The sequence below is a fragment of the Tachypleus tridentatus genome, chromosome 12, assembly GCF_004210375.1.
Source record: "Tachypleus tridentatus isolate NWPU-2018 chromosome 12, ASM421037v1, whole genome shotgun sequence".
Lineage (NCBI taxonomy): Eukaryota > Metazoa > Arthropoda > Merostomata > Xiphosura > Limulidae > Tachypleus > Tachypleus tridentatus.
In genome coordinates, this window is record NC_134836.1 from 24,942,869 (window position 1) to 24,955,394 (window position 12,526).

Here is a 12,526-nt window from a genome sequence, read left to right on the forward strand (position 1 = left end):
CAGTAATCTTAATATCTTAATATTGTAAGTGAGGATTAGTAATAAAAATAGAGAAATTGGGTGTTCTAAGCTACACCAATTAGGAAAATGTGTATCCAATTATTTGTTTTGACGTTTCGAACCACGTTTCTTATGATAACGTGTATTAAAGTTAATCAATTTCAAAGATCTCTTGTATATTTCAAAATACATAAATTTGTGAAAATACCAATATAATGAGTGAATATCAGATACTTTCATTTTATTTATAAAATTTTATAACAAAGTTTTATGTTTTTATGGATGTTTGTCAATATTTTTTGTGCATTTGTAACGATTTATTAACAATTTTGGGCTGCATTCCTCCAAATGAAAAGAATCATTTGTAGTGCACATACGACAAGATTTCTGCCATGCTTGGTTTACAATTCAAATAATCAAGATCTTAAAGAAAAACACCAAATAATAGCCTATGCCTTACAAGTTGGGAAAATAAACCCCATGTTTAATGAAGAGATAAAATTAAGAGACTTGAAGAATAGGGCAATGAAACAAAAAAGATTATTATAATTTCCGAATGTGTTTGTTAATGACTTTGAGTTATTTGTGATAATTTTGGCTACCTGTTTTTATGGTGATTTTGTGATTATTTGTAAATTGGGGTAATTTTTGGCTATTTTAAAATCATTTTGAATAGTTTTACATTATTGATTAATGATTTTAGTCTATTTCGTGTGATATTTGACTATTTGTGATGTGTTTTAACATTTCGCATTTTAAAAATTTTTTTTAAATTGAAAGAAATCAACATTAACAATTTTCCTGATCAAAATTACTAACTACTTCCAAAAGATACAATACCGCCATAGGATAGAAAACACATAATACGTTTATATAAACACATCATAACAGTTCCTTTATTGACATTCATTCTTTTGAGTTAAACTTTGAGGCATAATTCCTATAAACTAACTTATCAATTTTTGTTACATTGTTTTATTTTATTATTGCCTTATGTCATGGTTATTTCTTTTCCAAACAAGCATGATTTTCTAAGAGGAAAAAAAAAGGAACTAGTGACTGTCTCATTAAATGTAAATGATATGTTTGCCTTGCTATATCTACATGTGTTTTTGTCAATGTCTCTTCAGGTGCCAAAACTCGTTTAAAAATGTGTTTTTAATTATGAAATATGACTTTTTCACTAGTTGCTATATTCTTTACAATAACTCGTTTTCTCTGTCATAATACAAATTTCACCTTCTTACAAAACTCTTCTAACTGAAGAAATTTTATAGGAGCCTAAATTAAGTGAAAAACCTTAAAAGAAGAGCCACAAGAGATATTGTTGCAGATGATATTTCCCTTTGGTAACATTATAGAAATCTTGTATTTTTAACTTCCTGCGATTTTATCTTAGAACTTTTTCAATCTTTAAAAATTCTCTTTTGTTAATTTCAAATATAAAACTATGATTTTTAGTCATTGCCATTTTGATACTATTTTTTCTTTGAATATTTCAAGCGTAAACCCTTTATTTGTGGATAAATTCAAATACTGATGCTTGTTACTAGGTAAGCCGTGGTCTTAGAAGACTCACATAATCTATATGGTTATTGATTGCCAGAAACATCCTAATCTTCTTCTAGCAAGGTTTTGGTACCTCTATGAGAGAAGATAACCATATCATTTTCTTACTATTGTTGTAATATAGTTCCGCAGGTTCTTTTGAATGGTCATTTGGTGATCTTTGAACTTCTTTTATTTAGAAAAAGAAAAGTTAGAAGAGATCTCATTGAGGTGTATAGAATTGTTTAAAGTAATTGATTGTGTTTATGCATCATCTCTTGTTGTTCATATTTGATGATGAGAATGGTAAGGATATAAACACAAATATAAATTTTGACAGAGAAAAGGTCATCATCAGCCAAGATAGCTTTACTTTACCAGCAGGGTTAATAGCCTCTTCAATGAGTTGTTTTTGGATGTAATGAACGCAATTAATTTAATAAAGTTTAAGAGGAAGCTTGATAAATATTTGAATGAAAACTTTTAGCTTTGAGATGTTTTAAGAGCTCAATTTAAAGGTCCTTTGTAGTTCTTTAATGGTATGTTATTAATAGTTCTTTTCTAGTACGTGAGTTATCTTTTTAACTAGACTGCTCAGCTTATATTAGTAATTTTCAAAATTTTACACGTACATATGTGATGTTTCTATGGGCTAATCCACTGGAAATGTAACATTTACTTTTTATATTAAGTTTTTACTTAAATCTTAAAAACGTCCTAATTATTCTAGTAGCTTTGCTGTAGATATTGTCTGCATTCTCTAAGTTCTCTTCTAGCTTAATAGTTTCTGGACTTCCTTTAGTCATATTGCTCTTTCTTCTTGTTATTTTAATTCAATAACCCTGTGCACAAAAAAAACAACAAAGGACTGACATCATGTTGTATGGAAATACCATTTACTTCACTCGAATTTTGTTTGTAAACGTTACTATTTAATTTGAGCCTGTAATCTTGGATATGTAAGAATTCACTGTAATAAATTTGCTGAAAAACTATTCTGTAACAATTCCTTTAAATGTAGTTACTGACTTTTATTTTCGTTTGTTGATAAGAAAGCTCATTCATGCTGGAGTCAACTGTGGTCAAACTCTTCGTTTTGTTATTTTGACAATAATATTTTCGTTCATTCTTTATTCAAACTTCATGTTACTTTAACAGATTTACAATTAATGTTATGTTTCTGTTAAGTCTTGAGACTTGCCTTTTAAACGTACATAACACACAATTGGGCATGTTCAATTCCTTTGCTACTCTTATTTTAAAACCTTATTAGAAAGTACTTAACACATTTTTGTTGATTATCATGCTTACGTTTGTGATCGTTCGCATTTTCAATCATGTCCTTTCAGGCTTAACCGATCATTTACTACGCGTAACCTCTTAGTTTAGAATTTTATTAGATGATCAACATTGTTTGTTTGTTTGTTAATTTCGCGCAAAGCTACACGAGGCCTATCTGCGCTAGCTGTCCCTAATTTAGCAGTGTAAGACTAGAAGGAAGGTAGCTAGTCATCACCCCCCCCGCCAACTCTTAAGCTACTCTTTTACCAACGAATAGAGGGATTAAACGTCACATTATGATGCCCCCACGGTTGAAAGGGGAGCATGTTTGGTGGAATGGGGATTTAAACCCGCGACCCTCAGATTACGAGTCGAGTGCCTTAACCACCTGGCCATGCCGGGCCAATCAACATTGTTTCATTAAGGGAAAATCTTGCCTTACAAATATTATGACATTCTTTGAAAAGGCTACTGCTTAAGTAGATGAGGACAGATTTGGTATATTGGGATTTAAGAAAACATTTGACAAGATGTCACATAAAAGACTTGTAAAACATTATTTCTACAGGTATGGCGAGTAAGTTAGCAAATTGGATAGAAGAGTGACTGAATTAAGTACAGCAGAAGGTTGTTAGGAATGAAGTTCAGTCCAATGGATTAATGTTCCAACTGGGTTACCTCAGAACTAGGTCTTAGAATCTTTGCTCTTTTCTTTGCATACGTTGTTGACAATAGTCAATAAATCACGTAAATTTGTAGATGATATTAAAATCTTAGGTGTTGCTAGCTGTGAATAGAATAATGCTGCTTTCCAAAAGGATTTAAATCATTTAGTGCGTTGGGCAAAAACAAATGGCAAATTGGTTTTAATTATAATGAACGCATAACAAAGCGTGTGAGTTATCATAATTTAAGTTACAAGTATAATTTGGAAATAAATAGTCTTAACATTGTCCAAAGATGTAGCCAAGGGGGTTCGGCTCTCTCAGAAATCGAGGCGTGTTGGTTGCATATTTTTTTCAGCTTTTGAATACAATAAGCTCGTTTTGTATAATTTAATGAAAAATAAAATTTCTATATACACTGTTAGGTTTCCTCTGATTTGTTTTAATGACCATTTTATTAAAAATTTAGATCAATTTTAGTTTATTAAGTTAATAGCCTCCTCAGAATGTTTGCCCCCTCTCTCCCCAAGTTGAAAGTCTGGCTACGCCAACGACAATATAATGAAAAAAGGGTATCATGGTGTAATAATTGATCGGTTTATAAAGTCATCCAAGATTTTGCTAGTGGAAATGGTATGGTAAGTAAGATTTTAGGTTGTAGCTACAGAAATGTTGAATACAAGTTTAAGAGATTATAATTTCATTGTACAAGTCACTGGTTAGGCCATTTTTGGAATATTGCGTTCAGTCTTGAACTCCTTACCTTATTGAAAAGGATGCAGAGAAGAGTTACTAGAATGGTGCCTCAGATGGAGATATTGTCTTGCGAGGAGAAACTGTAATCTCTTAAATTATTTTTCTCTTGAAAAAGAAGAGATAGGGGATCTGATTGAGGTGTTTAAGATTCTAAAAGGAATTGATAGTGTCGATGCATCATCTTTTTTCATATTTAACAGCAAGAATAGTAGGACTAGGAGACACAAGTATAAATTTTGGCAGGATTGAAGTTATCTTTAGCTAAGAAAATTTCATTTTTCTTACAGGGCAGTTGGCTTATGGAATGGATTGCCTTCGGATGTTGTGGGGACAAGGGTGTCGAGAAGTAGGTCAGGCTCCTGGGACATTTATGCCACCGGGCACCTTTTTGAAGCCCTCATTAATTCATGGGCGTATGACCAATATTTCTGGTGAGCGGAACGCAAATGTATTGAGAATTTACATTTTTTGGATAAAAAGGAATTTTTTGAGGCAAAGCTATTTCCCGAAGTACTGCAATTGTTCTTAAGTATATTATAAAAACGAAAATACATTATTTTTTATCCCATATTTCCCTGGGCCCCCTAATTGATCCCAGGCCCCGGGACTGTAGCCCCCTGACCCCCTCTCATCAAGCTTGTAGGGGGGGGGCAGTATTTTCAAGTTAATTTAAGAAAAACTTGATAAGTGTATGAATACTAAGAGCTGGCGTTAATATTATTTTTAAATGTATTTATTAATAAGTTTAGGTTGTTTCAGAAAATGGAACAGCCGAGATGAGCCAAAAAGTCTCATGTTGCCTCAAAACGATATATTATGTTATCCCAAGTAATAATGAAGCAATGTTACATTTTCTTACAGGCTCCTACCTTTTCCAACGACTTTAATGACTCCCTTAAAAAAGTATTCTTCCTTTATTTTGGAAACTGATCCTCGAATCTTTCTTTCAGTATCAATGTACATTGAAAATAAGATTAATATTTAATATTCAACATTACTATTTTGAAGAAGAAGAAGAAGAGTGGTAGAAATTTGTGGATGTAATAATTGAGAAATTTTAATTTTGTTAGAATGAAATAATAATGGTAACAAGATGGTAAAAAAAAACTGTTTAAAGCTTTAATATAGAAATTAAATATATACATGTGTGCGTGGAAACATAATCGGTAGTTTTGCAATATTCTACTTGAACATTGTGTACAGAGCGCGAGGAGGTTAGAAGAACGCATAAGAAGTGAAAACCTATAATAATAATACATAAGACTTAAGCCTAAGTGTGTATTCTTGACATTAGAGCCGAGTAAATTAGTGAGTACAACTAAATTAGTACTTCGAAGATTTAGTATATATTTTTAGGAATAATAATTAATGTACGTAATTTTGCTGTTGTTTTTAATATGGTGATACCAACTGTATAGAACATCCAACAAAAGCGATGTTTTTGTCAAAAAACCAGGTTAAATTGTTGAGTAAGGCATATAAATGTTGTGATGTTCATGTATGTATAATTTGATATAACATTAAATTTAAAGAACAGTGCAAGTTTAATTCGTACAAAATACTCAATTGAGGCTGACAATATTAGTGATATTATTAGTCCAATAAAACTGAATTGTTTTGCTTTTTAATTTCAGGCTACAGTAACATATAATCGAAGTAAAAATTATATTTATAATAATTAATATAATCTTAATTACCCTGTTAATGTTAATAATAATAATAGCTGTAGAAAATAAAGTGGTTAAAAATAAAATTTAAACCAAAATCTCTTACATCTGTGTTCAGTAAGAGTAATTTTGAATAATTTTAACTTTACTCAATAATCCAAGTTGTAGGGTTGCCACCTGTACAATTCTAAAAATAGTCAATTTTGCATCCAAGGCAATATAATAAACGAACCATGTTAATGATAAAACAGAATGTTGTGTTTTAGCACTGAATATGAAATAATTCTATAAGGTGAATGATGAGTGGTAATTCTAGTTCATTGTGCATTTTATAGTAACAAGTTAATGTTTAAGTCTTCGTTATTAAAAAACAAAGAAAAAATACAATTCAATAATCTAGCAATTCATAACTGTCAGATACAAACCTTTCTTTATTATTCCTCAATGGTTGTATCTTTATCCTAACATTTTGTTTAGTTTTGTGTAGTTTACAAAATACTTATTTTTAATTTTTATATTTTAATTTTTTTTTCACACATCCTTTTGAGTACCCTAATTTCCTCTCTGACCAACTTTCATAATCTTCTATAATACTAATCAGTTTAAATTTCTTAAATTGGTGATACTTTTCTATAATGTCTTATACCCTTTACAAAGCAATGTAGTTTATTATTTGCAGCTTCCATTTTCTTTTTGTAAGGAATATATTTTCAGTATTGAAAAGTTTTTTCTTTAAAAAATTTTCCACATTTGCTTAGTGTCTCCAAACACATTAGCTACTCAATTCAGAACAAATAATTTTTATTGCATCCCTTAAAAAAGAATTTTTTTTTTGTAATTTGGAATCAAGTTGTTATTTTTCCTAATTTCCATATGTAGCAAAACATCAAACCTAGTACAGCAATGATCACTTGTACCAAGGTGTTCCTCAATTTCAACCCTCTCAACCATTTCTGTATTAGAAGTTAATAATAAATCTGAAGTAGCATTATTTCTGGTAGGTTCTTTGACCAGTTGGTGAAGAAATTCATTTTGAACAGTTTCAAGAAACCTTTCTCCCTCATGGTTTGACTCTAAAATTTCCAAATTAATGTCTTAGATTAAAATATCTTATAATTATGACTTAATAAGTCATAAAAAGTTTCCCACTAATTTGACCAGTTTTATCTGGTGGTCTGTAACAAATTCTTACTTAAACTTTTTGCTATTACCATAAAAATTCTCAGCATCAACAAGACATAACTCACACTTTACATACAGAGCTACTCATCCTCTCTTTAACACACTATCCCTAATAAGTTACCCATGGCCATGTATTTCAAAGAAATTTCTGTTATCAAAATCGTTTACATTTAACCATGTTTCAGTTATTCCCATTACATCAAAATGTTTTATTCCTACTAGTGCCCTAAAGTTATCTGTTTTATTTTTTATACTTCTATCATTATAATAGTGACAATTAATTATATTCTCATAACTACTTTTGTACTGATCTCCCTATGTTAAACTCATTCCAGTTTTATCTAGTTTATTTTTGCCCTTACCACAGCTGAGTTAGCAGCCTTGCAAACATGCCAGACAATTTTCTTCTTAAGTGTAAACCATCTATTCAAAAAAAATCCCACAAGCATGAACAGCTAACCTACTCATCATTACATTAATTTCAGCCTAGCATTTAGCCCTACTGACCTTCTCAAAATTTCATCTCCATAATTAATGTTTGACAGTATCCTAGATAATAATCAATTTATGGTCTTTATCTGTAAATGCTTATCAACCCCTTGTACTTAATAATTAGCTCCTCTGACTTACTCATTCCTATATTATTAGCTTCTACATGCACAACAAAAACTGCATAATTGCTAATCCTGTTCATTATAACTCTTGCTATCTTTTTCTCTCTATTCATCCAACAGAATATTCTATCCACATGCTGTGTCAAGGAATCATCTATAACTATGACCTGTTTTAACTTATAATCCACATTCTTCTCTATTTCTTCTGCTTTATCTCCCTCCAGTAGTTCCTCATCTACACCTGAAACCTATTGCTTAATAGGAATAGTGTCTTTACAATTAAGTTCACTACTTTATACTGTCATTTTCCACAGCTTGTGCTTCTCTATCTATTTCCTCAACTTTAGCTAGGATGGCCACCAGCTTTTTCTCCAACCTACAAACAACATATAACTTGAACATCCTCTCTACTACCTTAAAAGTGTATAGTAGTTCAGAGTTCCCAAATTAAACCCATCACACCTAATAAACTCTTGAACTACTCTTAACCATTGTATTATTGTGTCAATACTACAATTAAATACCAGTAACCTGTTATAAACACTGTGAAGCCTAAGTTTGACAATTAAATAGATTTTAAGACTTTTTTTTTTTTAAATAAAACAGTATTAGGTTTGTCTTACCTTTTACAGATGCTAGTCCTAAGCTAGTATTATATATGCTACATTACTAAAATTTAAATTAAAAGGTTATACCTACTATTTCAGTTCCTAATCTTAAGTCTTTTTATGTTTAAATGTTTTTATTTATTTATTTCTAAGGATAAAATAATAAAACCAAATAACATTCAAAAATCCATAATATCAAAATTTAGTTTTTAACATCTCATTTCAAAAATTTTACCATGCACTAGAGACATTGTTTGCTTGTTTTGTACTATGAAACTGATAATATTAATATTTCAGACAAAGCAAACCAGAAATAAAAGTTACTTTCTTGTCTACACCAAAAAATATATATTGTCAGTTTTTAACAGCCTACCATATGGCTTTTAGATTAAATTATTTATTTTACTTCTTGAAAAGTTGATCTTTATATGTAAAACAATTTATTATGTGTATATTATTGTAATTTGATATTATTGTTTACAACACCTTTCACTTGCTTAGCATCAGCTCCAACTAGAAGTGGTAAAACTCACTTTGTTAACTATGTGTTCTCAAATTATCTGTATTGTTTACCCTACTTCAGAAAACAATGTATAATTCTGTAGTTAATTTTAATAGTTGTATGTTAACTTAATGCAAACCATTCCCAATATCCATTTTGTTGAAGGCTTACCTGAAACTTTTTGTGATTATTGACAACCCAAAAAAAGTCAAATCTTTTTGTGATTGATGATCTTATGTGCAAAAGTGGAAAAAAATAAGGGTATGTCCCAACTTTATACACATGGAAGTCACCAGTTGAATTTTGGTTGTAAAGAAAACCAAACTGCTGTTTTGCTTATGTGTATTGTTGGGATAATATTATAAGTAGGCCACGAGGGCTTAAGGTACTAAGCTTAGGTTAACATGTAAATGTGATCAGATTAGTTGTTGGACTTGTGTGATTAGTTTGATTGGAAAAGGAAATATTGTAGAATGTATGGGTTACACATAGAGTAGGTACTGACTTGTTTGCAAGGGCTATTAAGTCAGCTGTAAAGGCAGTTTTACACAAAGGATGGACAGTGGAGAAAATCAGAATAAATAAAATGAAGTAAGCTAAAGAAAAACATTTTAAAATTAAGAACTTTAAACTTTCTGCTATGATGAGAGACTTAGAGGATTATAGGTCAAGAGAGTTGGTCAAACAGAACATCAGGCAGTTTTAAAGGATGCATGAAAAAAATGTTAAATGAAAATGTAGAATTAATAAAACTTATTGAACTACATTAAGGGTAAGCAAGTTGTTAGGGCCTTTGAAGGACAATAAAAGAAGGCTTATTTCTGATTAATATTATTGTTATGAGAAGGCTGGGTTACTTAATTCAACTTCTGTGTTTTTTAATGATGATTTAAACAATATTCATCATCTTGAACAGTTGCTAGATGAAAACAGATCAAGTAAAGTTATCATATTAAGATGTTTCAAGACTAAGGCTTCTGGATTTTCCCAAAGGTTTTGAAGGAAGTTAAGGGTTAGATTTGTTAGCAACTTTCTATTAGGGGCAGGTGTCAAAATATTAGAAGTTGGCAAATGTTATTCCTCTTTTCCAAGGTAGATGTTACTAGCTGTTCAGATAATTTTAGACCCATTTGTCTTACTCCAAGAAAAGTTTTATAAAAATTGCTTTGCAAATGTGTTTAACAAAATCTAAAACTTGTTTGAAAATCAAGATGCTTTGTTTCACTAGGATATAAACTTGACTTTTTAAACTTTGAAATTCTTTGAAGAATTTTAGTCTGGCATGGCTTTGTGGTTAAGGAGTTTAGATAACATCTTATTACTGATAATGCTCATCTTTTAGGTGTGTGGGTGCTGTAATATGATTGTCAGTTCCCCACTTTTCTCTGATTAAAAAAATACTGAATAGTGTTCACTAGCTGCTTTTCCTCTGGTCTATCACTTCTAAGTTAAGAACAACTAATGCAAATAACCATTGAATACCTCTATGTGGAATTCAAAAATAAACTAACAAAGTTGAAGAGATTACTGCTCATTTTGATGAGTATAATAGAGTAAATTTTTTGTAAGTGAATTTTTAGAAAGCACTTTACAAAGGTAACACAAAATCTTGTTAAAAACCTTATCTGTTTAGATGTAGGAGAAGTTGTTGCTCTTTAGGTAGAAAAATAACTTGGTGAAATAAAGTGTTTGTTTTTTTATAGCAAAGCCACATTGGGCTATCTGCTGAGCTCACAGAAGAGAATCGAACCCCTGATTTTAGCATTGTAAATCTGTAGACTTACTGCTGTACTAGCAGGGGACAGTGAAAGTAAGCTGAAGATTGCTATAAATGGTGTTAGGATTATTACTTTTGTTAATGAACACTAATGTCATGATGAACAAACAATCAATAAATTGCTCAAATTTTCTGATAATATTGAAATCTTGGATATCACTGGTTGTGAAGAAGATACAGATACTTTACAATAACATATTCAATGAGTTGGGCAAGTGTAGGTAGCTTTTAATATAAATGCATTTAAGGTGTGCATGTTTGTTGATATTTTTAACTATAATTTTCGTAGGAGTAATGTTAACAGTGCTGTGGAAGAAAAGTATTTTGTCTTGGTTGAACAGTCTGTTAAACCATTTAAGCAGCATGCTGTTACTAGTGGTAGAAAAAATAATATTCTACGTTGTCTCTACAGAAATATTGAATAGAAGTCTTAAAAACATAATTTAATTGTACAAGTCACTGGTTACGTCTTATTTAGAGTTTTGTGCTTAGTTTGGGTTCCTTACCTAAAGAAGGACTTTAAAGGATAGCTTCTAGGATGATTCCTGGAACTGAAAGGTTATTATACAAGGACAGGCTAAGATTTTTGAAATTATCTCTTGAGAAACAAAGACTCATGAATAATCTGAGTGTTTAAGACTCTTAAGGGAATTGATGTTGATTCATCTTTCTTTTTTTTTGTAATTAGTGGTAAGAATGGTTGGACAAGGGGGTGGAAGTATAAATTTTGACAGGGTAGGTGTTAACTTCATACAAGACGGCTTTATTTTTCAAATGAGATGATCTTTAGAAAGGATTGCATTCATATTTAATAGATACAGTAGTTTAAGGGAAAATATGACAACTATATAATCTATATATATGTCATGTCATGCTTGATTCCTCAAAACAAGAGGAGTCATAAGAGCCTAAATGCAATTATCCATCTATAATAGTTCAGTTACTGTCTACTCATTATGATTTTAGTGACAGGGTTCCAAGAGAGCCATATAAGTGTAGGTAAGTGTTTGGTATAATAAGCCTAAAGTAAATGTGTAGTAAGGGATCATCTAGCCTAGAATATAGTGCATGAAAGTTATCATGAAAGTGAAAATATCAATTTCATTTTAAATTAAAATTATTTTAGTAAAGCCATTTTCTGTTATATTGCCAATGTTTTTAATCAAACACCAAGTTACATAATCAGTGGAGACTAGAAATTTAAAATCAACAAATACTTTCAATTTTGATCTCTTTTCATCTCATTTCCTACTTTCAGTACATAGACTAACAACAATATTAGTTTATACTTTTGTTGGTAGGGAATATGACATAAAAGTCATTGTTAGAAAGTAGTATTACCAAATGCAACTGTTTATCTATAAATATTAATCCAACTGATTTTACCAATGATTATTCTATGAATACATCATAAATTTGTTTTCATGAATTATCTTAATTTTGATTGGCTCACAAGAGAGTTTACCAACATTTGATTGTACTTTTCTGCTTTTTGGTCAAGTTTGATTTCACAAAATTTATTTATTTTAGTTATCTATGAAATACGAGTCTAGAGTATATACTGTGGGATGGATGTGGTAGTACTTGCCCTGTCATTCTTGACAGGCTATAAGCTAGTTAAAATGGTAAAAGGTGGCTTTGTTTTTGTTTATGTTTAGTATATGGGACAGTTTCAGTATATCAGTAGACCTCTTGTTTGTTTGTTTGTTTTTTATTACAAGTCAAAGAGAGGTTTTTATCTTTCTATACAAATCACTGGTAAGACTTTCCTTGGAATATTATGTGTGATTTTGGTCTTCTTATCTGAGAATTAATATTTATTTATTGAAAAGGGTTCAGAGGAGGAATAGGAGGAATCCTTGGATAGAATTGTTATCTAAGTGGGATAGGTTAAGATATCTCACTTGCTCTTGAGGAAATATGAGT

At 30.6% G+C, this 12,526-nt stretch overlaps 1 protein-coding gene across 1 annotated transcript in view; it reads left to right on the forward strand.

Annotated features, from left to right (window-relative positions):
- Positions 1-5,230: 5,230 nt before the first annotated feature.
- The window catches only part of TM9SF4 (transmembrane 9 superfamily protein member 4), a 60,595-nt gene continuing 53,299 nt past the window's right edge, over positions 5,231-12,526 (forward strand). Inside the window, exon 1 of the mRNA XM_076473209.1 lies at positions 5,231-5,558. The gene's annotated coding sequence lies outside the window, so the exon portion shown is untranslated. The remainder of the gene's footprint in view (positions 5,559-12,526) is intronic.